The sequence below is a fragment of the Nicotiana tabacum genome, chromosome 23 (genome assembly GCF_000715075.1).
Source record: "Nicotiana tabacum cultivar K326 chromosome 23, ASM71507v2, whole genome shotgun sequence".
NCBI classification, from domain to species: domain Eukaryota; kingdom Viridiplantae; phylum Streptophyta; class Magnoliopsida; order Solanales; family Solanaceae; genus Nicotiana; species Nicotiana tabacum.
Window position 1 is genome coordinate 112,613,198 of NC_134102.1, and position 10,649 is coordinate 112,623,846.

At 37.4% G+C, this 10,649-nt stretch overlaps 1 long non-coding RNA gene across 1 annotated transcript; it reads right to left on the reverse strand.

The window, feature by feature from the left end:
* Positions 1–3,182: 3,182 nt before the first annotated feature.
* Positions 3,183–4,853, reverse strand: LOC107807741 (uncharacterized). Its single transcript, XR_001652975.2, has 2 exons — positions 3,726–4,853; positions 3,183–3,542 (listed from the first exon to the last, which is right to left on the reverse strand). It is a non-coding gene; the product is annotated as an uncharacterized LOC107807741 (long non-coding RNA).
* Between the last annotated feature and the right edge of the window lie 5,796 nt (positions 4,854–10,649).

The following is a 10,649-nucleotide window of genomic DNA, read 5'->3' on the forward strand; positions in this document are numbered from 1 at the left end:
TTGTTATCTTCAACTCAGAATTGATACTTTTCAAGCTAAATGGGAAGGGGCGGTGATCGAGAGTGCAGACTGACTTAGAAGGTCACTTCAGATATCCGATGAAAAAGAGACTCCTTGAAGAACTGATTTAGCGAAAAGGGATCAAACATATAAGGACAAGAGAAGCACAAAAAACTGATATGTTTATTGAATCAAAGCAACCTTTAAGTACAAGAATGAAAAATCAATTCCCTAAACTAACTCCTCTGGAAGAGGAAGACTAAACTACTTGCTAAACAAACTCCTTGAATAAGGAGATTTATTAGAGAAAATAAAGGACTAACAAAATCCTAACTACTAGCTAAACAATTGGTCAAAGCAGTAAAGTAGTAGGTGATTAACTTATGCTCTAATACGCCTCCTCAAGTTAGGCAATGTGTAACTACGCCTAGCTTGAATAAGTGTCTGTCAAAGGCTGGCTTTGGTAGTGCTTCGGTGAGAGTATCCGTGAGCTGATCTGCAGTATGAATATGAACAATGTGAACTTAATTTTGTTGGACTTGCTTGCGGACAAAGTGAAAGTCCATCGCAATGTGTTTCATGCGGCTATGGAATACTGGATTTTCGCACTGATAAGGTGCACCAACATTATCACAGTAAATGGTTGATGCTTGTGGAAGTGAAACATGTAGTTCATTTAGCAGATTCGTCACCCAATTTGTTTCACCAAGTATACTTGCAACCGCTCGATACTCTGCTTCGGTTGATGACCGAGAAATTGTTCTTTGTTTCCTGGATGACCAGCTCACAAGATTTTGGCGAAAAAACAGTATGTAACCAGTAGTGGTGGCTCAATCACTCACATCTCCAGCCCAATCCGGATCAGAATACATGTGTAGCTTGAAATCATTATCTCTTTGAATGCGAAGACCAAACTGAATTGTTCCTTGAAGATACTTGAGTACTCGTTTGTATGCTTTCCAGTGTACTTCAGATGTGGAGTGCATAAATTGTGACAATTTGTACACAGAGAAACTTATGTCTGGATGAGTGAACGACATGTATGGTAGTTTTCCAAGAACTCTCTTGTAGCAAGTAGCATCAGTTGGTTCCGCTCCATCATTTTGTTTAACCACTTCATTGGAACTCATTGGAGTTTTTGCGTAATTGTAGTCTTTCATATTTTCTTCAGAGAGGATTTCACTGATGTAATTGGATTGTGATAAAGTAATTCCATCCGCAACACGAAACACCTCAACTCCAAGAAAAAAGTTAAGGTTTCTGAGATCCTTAATGGAAGAACGGCCAACAAGACAATAGATAGCCTGATTTACATATGAGGTATGGCTTGTTGTTCGACACTTTGCGAATGAAAAGCGATGCATCATATTCGGACTTGACAAATCCCAAATAGAGAAGGAACGTCTTAAGTTCATTGTTCTAGGCCCGAGGAGCTTGCTTGAGTCCGTATATAGCTTTCTTTAGGCGACATATATGTGAGGGGAACTGCTCATCTTCAAAACCCAGAGGTTGGACCATGTATATTTCTTCTTCTTTTAGGTGACCTTGCAAGAATGCGTTGTTGACATCAAGCTGACGTATGGGCCAATTCAGCTGGACATCAATCGAAAGCACCAAGCGCACCATAGTCGGTTTGACAACCGGACTAAATGTGGCATGAAAGTCAATTCCAGGGCGTTGTGTAAACCCCTTTGAAACAAGACGAGTCGTGTAGCGATCAATTATCCCATCAACATTTCTCTTTAACATGTATAACCACTTGCAAGAAATAATATTTTTTGTGGGGTCGTGTGGTACCAATTCCATGTCTGATTATTCAATAATGCATCAAATTCACTTTTCATTGCTCTCTGCCACTCCGGGTGTTTGTTAGCTTGTTTAAAACTAGTAGGGGTGATGGTGGGGAATAAGTGAGCCATGAAGTCAAGGATTATTTTCGATTTGTGAATGTTATTCTGTGAACGAGTCACAACGCGATTTGGAGGAGGGAGATAAGGTGGTTGTGGTTCTATGACTGGAAGGGGTTCGGGGGAATATTGTGAGGGTTGCGGAGTTGAAGCAGTGGTACGAGCAACAATGTTTGGCCAGTTGATGTCATTTTTGTCTTTCTGCGACTGTATACAATTGAAAAAGATGGTGATTGAGGCTGTGGGACTGAGGTGAATGGTTGTTGAGAATATATAGGTGTTGAGGAAGGGAGTGGTGATAATGTACGTAGTGATTGTGGAGGAGAGGAGACATTTGAATTTCTTGGGATAACTGTTGGGGATGGCAACGGGGGATACGATTGGGTATCATTAATATCAGGAGGAACAACAGAATTTGTAGAAGGAGAAGTAAAAGACGTACCTGGAGTTGCAGATTGTATTAGAGCACAGGCAGAGGAGACAATATTTTTTCTTTGAGTGTTGGTTTATGTATTTGGAATAAGTATAAGGTTGGGTAATTCACTGATTATGGGAGGAGAAAAAATAGGAGATTTTGTTGGGTTAGTTTCAGTTAGGTTTTCCCACATAAGGGTTTTAAAATTTAAGGAAATATTTGAAAATATATTCTGAAAAGGAAAATTATTTTCAAAAAAGTTTACATCTCGAGATAAATATATTTTGGAAGATTTCGGATCAAAACATTGATGACAATAACAATTTAAAGATTAACCTAAATAAACACAAGGTGTTGACCGTGGCTCTAATTTATTTTTTGAATAGGGTGTGAACCAGAGAAAACATAGACACCCAAAAAATTTTAAAGAATTATAATATGGATCGTTACCAAATAATATTTGAAAAGATGATTTATTTTGTAAAAGTGAGGTTGGCAAGCGATTTATAAGATAAACCGCATGTTGACAAGTAAAAGACCAAAGAGTCGGTGGAAGCGAAACTTCATGAAGTAAAGTTCTTGTCATTTCAATAATATGTTTGTGACGTCTTTCGGGAAGAGCGACTCTTTGGGGGGGGGGGAGGGGGGTGTATGGGGAAAATAAAAGATGATCAATACCCTGAGAAATTAGGTATGGATCGAGACTTTTATATTCTCCACCACCATCTATATAGATAGAAAGAATTTTTGTATTGAAACGACGTTCCATTAATGCTTGATAAGTTTTGAAAAGGTCTTTAACCTCACTTTTATTTTTAATGTATATAGCCAAGTATATTTGGTGTATTGATCAACAAAAATACAGTAGTATGATTTTTTGTCAATCGATAAAACCGGAGAAGGACCCCATAAATCACTAAATATTGTTGAAACGATTTGGTACTTGATAAAATAAGATTCTGAAAAGGATGGCGATGAGCCTTATTCGATGAACAAGAATTACAAACAAAAAATTTGCCTCGCGATCATTGTAGCGAAAATTTATTCAAAACAAAATTTAAAACTCTTGTGTGTGGATGACCCAATCGATGCCAGTTGAAGATGGATGTGTTGGTAGAGACCAAATGCGCTTTAGGAGAGGATATGGAAGGTGATGTTGGCCACTTATAGAGACCGTCTCTACTCCGACCGTGCACCAACAGATTCCGTATTTCCAGGTCCTTCACAGAAAAATAAAACGGAAAGAATTCAATAGAGGTTAGGTTATCTTGACAAAATTTAGAGATTTGAAGAGAGTAAGTTGCGTTTAATGCTAGGAGCACAGAGAGTGTTAGAGAGTTTAAAAATATTATTTGATGCATGTAATTGAGTTAAACCAGTGTGAGTTATTGGTATTTTGTTACCATCACCCATTGAGACCTGCTACATGCCATTGTATTCCTGCAAGTTGTGAGGATTATCAGTTATGTGGTGAGATGGTCCAGAGTCGAGAATCCAAGGATTTGCTGATGCGTGCATTCCCAAAACATAGTTTGCCTTGGCCTCAAAATGATTGTGAGATTTGGATTTGCATTCACTTGCAACATGACCTGGTTTGTTGCACAACTGGCAGCGAACACCATCATAAGAGTTATTGGTGTCCGAAGATCACCCCTAATTCTGTAAATTGAAGCGATTGTTGTATCACCATTGTTGGTTGCTGCCATTGTTATTGTTGGAGCGATGATTGTTCGAGTTTCCAGATTTGTTGAATGAAGCAACAGCAACAGTAATCTGGTTAGAAGCTTTCTTTGACTCTCCATGTCTAAGGAAAAGCTTATGGTCAAGAAGCTTCTCATAGAGTTATTCATACGTAATAGTGGAGTCACGAGCACGGGTTGCAACAGAAATACCACGAAATGCTAGTCCTAGACCACTCAGGATCTTAATAATGAGTTTAGAGTTTGTGACTGGGCACCTGCAGTAGAGAGTTCGTCAGCCATGGATCATATTTTGCAAATATTCAGTGACTGGTTGGGAGTCTTTTGTGAGTCGCGCAAGTCGATCGCGAAGACTGAAAATTCTGGTTTGGGACTTGTTCGCATATGCAGTGTGCAATACATCCTAGGCTTTTTTTGCAGAATCGGCAGCTGCAACAGTAGTGGCAATTGTTGGATCAACAGATTCCATAAGTGTATTTTGAATGAGTTGGTCTTGACGAAACCAAAGAGCAAATGTAGGATTGGCAGTGAGAACTTTGCCAGTTGTAATAGTGCGAGATGGAGCAGGAGTAGACCTATCTAGATGACCATAAAGATCATGACCATGCATAAGCATGGAAAATTACGCCTTCCAAGTTGCAAAGTTGTGACTGCCTTGTAATTTTATGGGAAATTATGACGTAGGATTAAATTGGACGACCATCACACCACAATTGTTATCAGCATTGACAACTCCAGTAGTGTTGGCCATTTGTGGAGGGTGAGTGAGAGAGAAAAAGGATAGTATCTTACTCGTTAGAGTTTGTTGAGGCTCTTGATGCCATATAAGAACAAGAGAAGCATAAAATGCTGATATGTTTATTGAATCAAAGAAACCTTTAAATACAAGAATGAAAAACCAATTCCCTGAACTAACTCCTCTGGAAGAGGAAGACTAAACTACTTGCTAAACAAACTCCTTGAATAAGGAGATTTAGAGAAAATAAAGGACTAACAAAATTCTAACTACTAACTAAAGATTTGGTCAAAGCAGTTAAGTAGTAGGTGATTAACTTATGCTCTAATAAAACATAGCTCAATTTCTGCAAGTATAAGGTGCAATTAAACACTTCACACAATGTACATAAATAAGTTCAGGGGCGTGACAACAATTGCTTATGACATGGCAAATCAGACAAATAAACGAGAGCCACGTGGAAATATAAAAAGCGCTCTCTCTTCCTAACAACTTTGGATCCCCTGATTGGTCCTGACTCATCGGTCCTCTCCCCTCCATTCGTCTTCTTCGTTCTTTGTTCTTCAGTTTTCTTCTTTTTTCCTCTTCCACAATTTTATTTTTTCCTTCCTTTTTTTCTAAATTTACGTCCAAAATTCGAAGCTTTACCTTCTCCTTTTTTCCTTCTAAAATATATTTCACACTACAAAATATCCATTTCCCCTTTTCTTGATCACATTCATCACCCAACACTTATCTTCTATTTTTATTTGGTAAACAATTAAGCTCAATTGCTATTTAAGTATTTTACTGGTTTTAATTTAAATCTTTTAAAATATTGGTGGTGATATGATAACGATACAAAATAGGAGTAACACCTTAACTACCACGATCAGGAATAATACAGTCAGATTAAATCCACTCAAAACTATAAATATTTGATAGGTAAAGAATCAAAGTTTTCATAAGATGGGAAATAAGTGGTGTGGTTTCACTTGACTGAGTTGACTAGGACGCCAGTTTAAAAATCTAGTTGAAGATGGTATTTTAGGGGTTGAAAAATAGTGGTCTTTAGTTTATGAAAGGTTTTTTTTTTTGTTAAACTGAACATTTTATTTAACCAAGTATATCAATATGTACAATTGACTCTTTGGACTCCAGAGTCAAATCTCAGTATTCATAAATTTTAGAACTATTCTACATGTACTCTATTCAACCATCTAATCTACTACTGACACTATCATGAAACAACTTTATATTTTAGTGTTATATTGGGAAACTATTTAAACAATCCAATTGTTGGCGCCACCGTCTCTGTCTCTGCCCATAAGCGTGCAACTGAAGTATACTTTCTTTTATCAGTTGTCTTCTCTCTCTTCGTTGATTGTTGAATATTCTTCCATTCCTCTCAGACCATATCTGGTAGACACTTGCAGCAAACAGAAATCCAATGATGCTTGCTAGTGCTCTAGAATTATTAGTTCTTCTAGCTATCCATTCGATTTCCTCTTCCCAGCTTCTGATTGGTCTCCTTTCCCCTGGCCAATGTAATAGTGTGCTCCATATGAACTTTGAATAGCCACCATCAAAGAAAAGATGCTCCAATATCTCCACTACAATGGTATTACATAAGACACATTCCTATTCCACTTGAATTCCCTATTTGTGAAGTCTATCCATAATGGACAACTTCTTATGCATTGTCAGCCATAGAATGAAGTGGTGTCTAGGAACAATTCCTTTAGCTAAGACCAAGCTTTTTCATGAAACTTTCTCGAGTTGAGGCATAAAGGTTTGATATGCCTTCTTGATACTGAACTTCCCTCTTTCCTCACATGCTTTGAGATCATCTAATGGATTTCCAGATTGAGTCATCTATTTCCTTGCCTCAAATATCTTCCTAACTATCCAACTAGCTTGATTTGGGATAGGCATGCTAGGTAGGTATATTCCTTTTATATATATAATATGGATCTACTGTACCCATAACTTTTCCTTCTTTTTACCCACAACCCATAATAGCTTGCAAATTGCAGCTTTGTTCCAGATAAAGAAGTCCAAAATGTTCAATTCCCCCTTAGGCATGTATACAGTGCTCCAAGCAACTAGGGCCCTCTTGAGTATTCGTTACTACTAGTCCACAAGAAATTTCTGCAAATATTTGTTACCATACTCAATAAGACCACTTGTGCCCAGTATGTCTGCATCTCAAAGAGTACATTTTTGATGAGTTGTACTCTGCCACTATATAATAAAAATTTGGTAGTCCAACATTTAACTCTTGCAATGATCTTTTCAACTAATGGAAGGCATTGATGTATAGATAGTTTTTTAGAAGACAATGAAATCCCCAGGCATTTAAATGGCATTTCTCCCCTAGAGAAGTGCATCTCTTGCATTATCTAAGAACTAAACTCTTGTATCACTCCTGCAATAGAGAAGGAACTCTTCTCCAAATTGACTTTCAGTCCAGATACACTAGAGAAATAACTGAATGCTTGCATCATTAGGGAAATAGACATTTGATCGCCCTACAACACATTAATAGGTCATCAGTAAAGCAGATGTGCACTACTCCCTTGTTAGCACACCTGGGATGGTAGTTGAAATCAGGATTGTGTCTGAGTTGCTTCAGGGATCTATTTAGATACTTCATAGCCAAGAAAAACATGTATGGGGACATATGATCTCTTTGTCTCAATCCCCTCTTAGCTTGAAATATAGGGGTTAGGCCACCATTCAACAGTATGGAGTAATTAACTGTGGATACACAAGTCATGATCAGGTTTACTATCTTCCGAGGGATTCCAAATTTTAGCAAAACTTATCTCAAAAAATCCCAATTCAGAGAATCATATGTCTTTCTGATATCCACCTTCACTATGCATCTAGGTGATACTCCCTTTTTGCATAACCTTTCACAAGCTCATGATCCAGAATCACATTGTCCAGGATATTTCTTCCTTCAATAAATGCAGACTGGGATGGCCCCACCAAATAATCAACTACAATCTTTAACTTGGCAGTTAGCAGCTTTGCAATTATCTTGTAAACAGTGGTACAACATGCTGTAGGTCTGAAGTCTTTGGCATAAGTAGGATTAGACACTTTGGGCACCAATATAATTGTGGTACAGTTAACCTCTCTCAACAGTTTACCATTATCAAATAATTGTAGTACAACATTGACAATGTCTTCTCCTACTGTTTCCAAGTGTTCTTTGAAGAACTCTGCAGTTTATGAAAGGTTGTTAGAACTAAACAACAAAAGTTGAGATTACGTTAAGCTTGTCAGCAATAATTGCCTGCAATGGCTCCAAGTGAAATGATCTGTGAGTTCTTCGGCGATAGTTAAAGGTGGTTCAGAGATTAAAGTTGGTGATGTGATTTTCATAAACAAATGACGTTTAAAAAAAAGGGTTTTTGATCAACTCACGCGCTCAAGAGATGTAAAAAACAATGTTCTTGCCATATCAACACATTGTGTCTAATTGGCATATTTTGTGGGTTGTTGGGGTTTAGAGTGTCGAATAAGTACATGCCTTAGTTAAAGTACTTAAATGAAAACTAGTGACAACTTTAAGGGGCCGGATATGTATCAACATGATAGAGGCACAAAGTTTCCTCTTCAATGGCAACGGATCGAACCGCACTTGTGACATTTTTTTAATTGTTTTGGCTTGCTGCATCAAATAGACAGCACAACCACAACAGGTTCGATGTCTAGGACTTTTTAAAATTGTATCTATTGTTATAAAAGTACCTTAAATTTGTACTTTGCTGCTTTCTTTATTTCTTTTTAAAATTTAATTTGCGTTAATCAAGGACTCATTCATATTTATTAGTAGGAGTATCATCGTATCAGGTACTTCGTGATTCTTCTTTATTTTGAATTCATTATATTTTCTTAGAATTAACCACTACTAGAAATTCGCTAAAAATCGATCAAAAAAACGACCAAAGTTGGTCGGTTATGGCCAATTATCGACCAAAACGCGACCATTACGGTGTGGACGGTGTTTTGATGGTCGGAATGGCTTACCGACCAACTTTGGTTGGTAGCTTAAAACGACCATCTGACAAGTTTAATTACTTACCGACCAACTTTGGTCGGAAATATATTTTATTAATTTAATTTTACCGACCAAAGTTGGTCGGTTTAACTAAATTATATATTTTTTATTAATTATTAAAATTAAAAAAAAATGACCAACTTTGGTCGATAATTGAAAAAATATATTTTTTAAACTAATTAAAATTAAACATTACCGACCAACTATGGTCGGTAATCTCAATAGTGCAGGCAAAATACCGACCAAAGTTGGTCGGTAATGTTGAATTCTGGGAATTCAATGTTCATTAACCGACCAACTTTGGTCGGTATTTTAGAATAATTTATTTTTTTTATTAAAAACCGACCAACTTTGGTCGGTTTTTCTGGGTTTAATTTTGGCATAAAATGCCTGTTTTGGTAGCTACACCACCTGCCAGCATACCAATACACCTAATAACAACAACAATAATAACACAACAATAACAACAATAACCAAAACATTCAATAAATACTTTAAAACTAACAAATTAAAGTTCAATTGAACATAAAAATCCAAAACTAAGTTAAAACTAATTACAACTAGTTCAAAACTGGTTCTATTTGTCTAGTTCAAAGTATATAAAAGTCAAGGGGTATTTTCTACAATATCATCATTACCGTCTGATGAACTTTCATTTACAAGACGATATAGAGAACGGTCTTGTGGAGGACGGGAAACACGATCACGGGGAGGACGGGAGGAACGATCACGAGCAGGACGGGAAGAAAGATCACGTGGAGGTCGACCCTATGGAGATAACTCACGAGATCGGGGCAACGGAAAAGCTCCACTAGATAAGAGAGTTCTGATCTGAGCTTGCATGCCAATGAATTGAGCATCTTTAAGCCTTTCTCTTTCCTTGGCCGCTTCTAGCTCTGATGTGAGCTTTGTCACTGTCTTCCGCATAGCGGAGAGGCTCTCCCTATTAAGTTGCTCGCCTTGTGAGGAAGTCCCTATTGCTCGCATTCCACACTTATAGCGATGGAAGTTTTTAGTAGGAAGCCCGTATACCTTCCCCCATTTTGGACCGCCAACAAAATCCAACCATATTCTTTCAGCATCCCCGTCCGAAAGTTGGGTTGGCTCACCCGATTTACCAGGTGGATGACTACGGATGAATTCCTCCACGTTACTTTGGTAGCGACCCTATATTATTTTAAATTAAATCAGTATTTCAAAATTTTTATAAAAGTAAATTATAATACTTAAAGAAAATTAAAAGCTTACATATGCAGTCGAGGCCCGGTCCTCGACCCACCTATCTTGATCCCCCTCTTTCTTCTTCTTCACAATATGTGTCTCCTTGAATAGCTCATCATGACACATTGGACGCCCATACTTCTTTTCCTGAAAATAAATTAATTTAGTTAATAAACAGAATAGATATACTTAGAAAAGTAAAATAATTTAAGCAATTACGTACCAATCTTTTTTTTATTGTCCCTAGGCTGATCGCACCTCCAGTGTGCAAGGAGCCTCCCTTATCGGATGCGCGAGCTTTCTTTTCTTTTTTGCTCCTCTCTAAGAACTCTGCGGTAAGCCATTGCCTTTGCAAATTATTTCACAAATTCTCAAGTAACCAGCCAGGCCTCTTGCTCTTCTTTCTAGCATCCGAGAAAGCATCCGCCAATCTCTTGCGTGCTTTAAGATAAAAATTTGTAGCCACTTCCGTGCTATAGCGGTCTTTCCATACACACTTGCTCTGTATTTCAAAAGTAAAATATTAGATGGAAACATCATAAAAATAAATTATTAAACTGTTTAAAAGAACATTTATACCTTAAATTGATTGAAAATTTGCTCCTTCAGTGAGAATGGG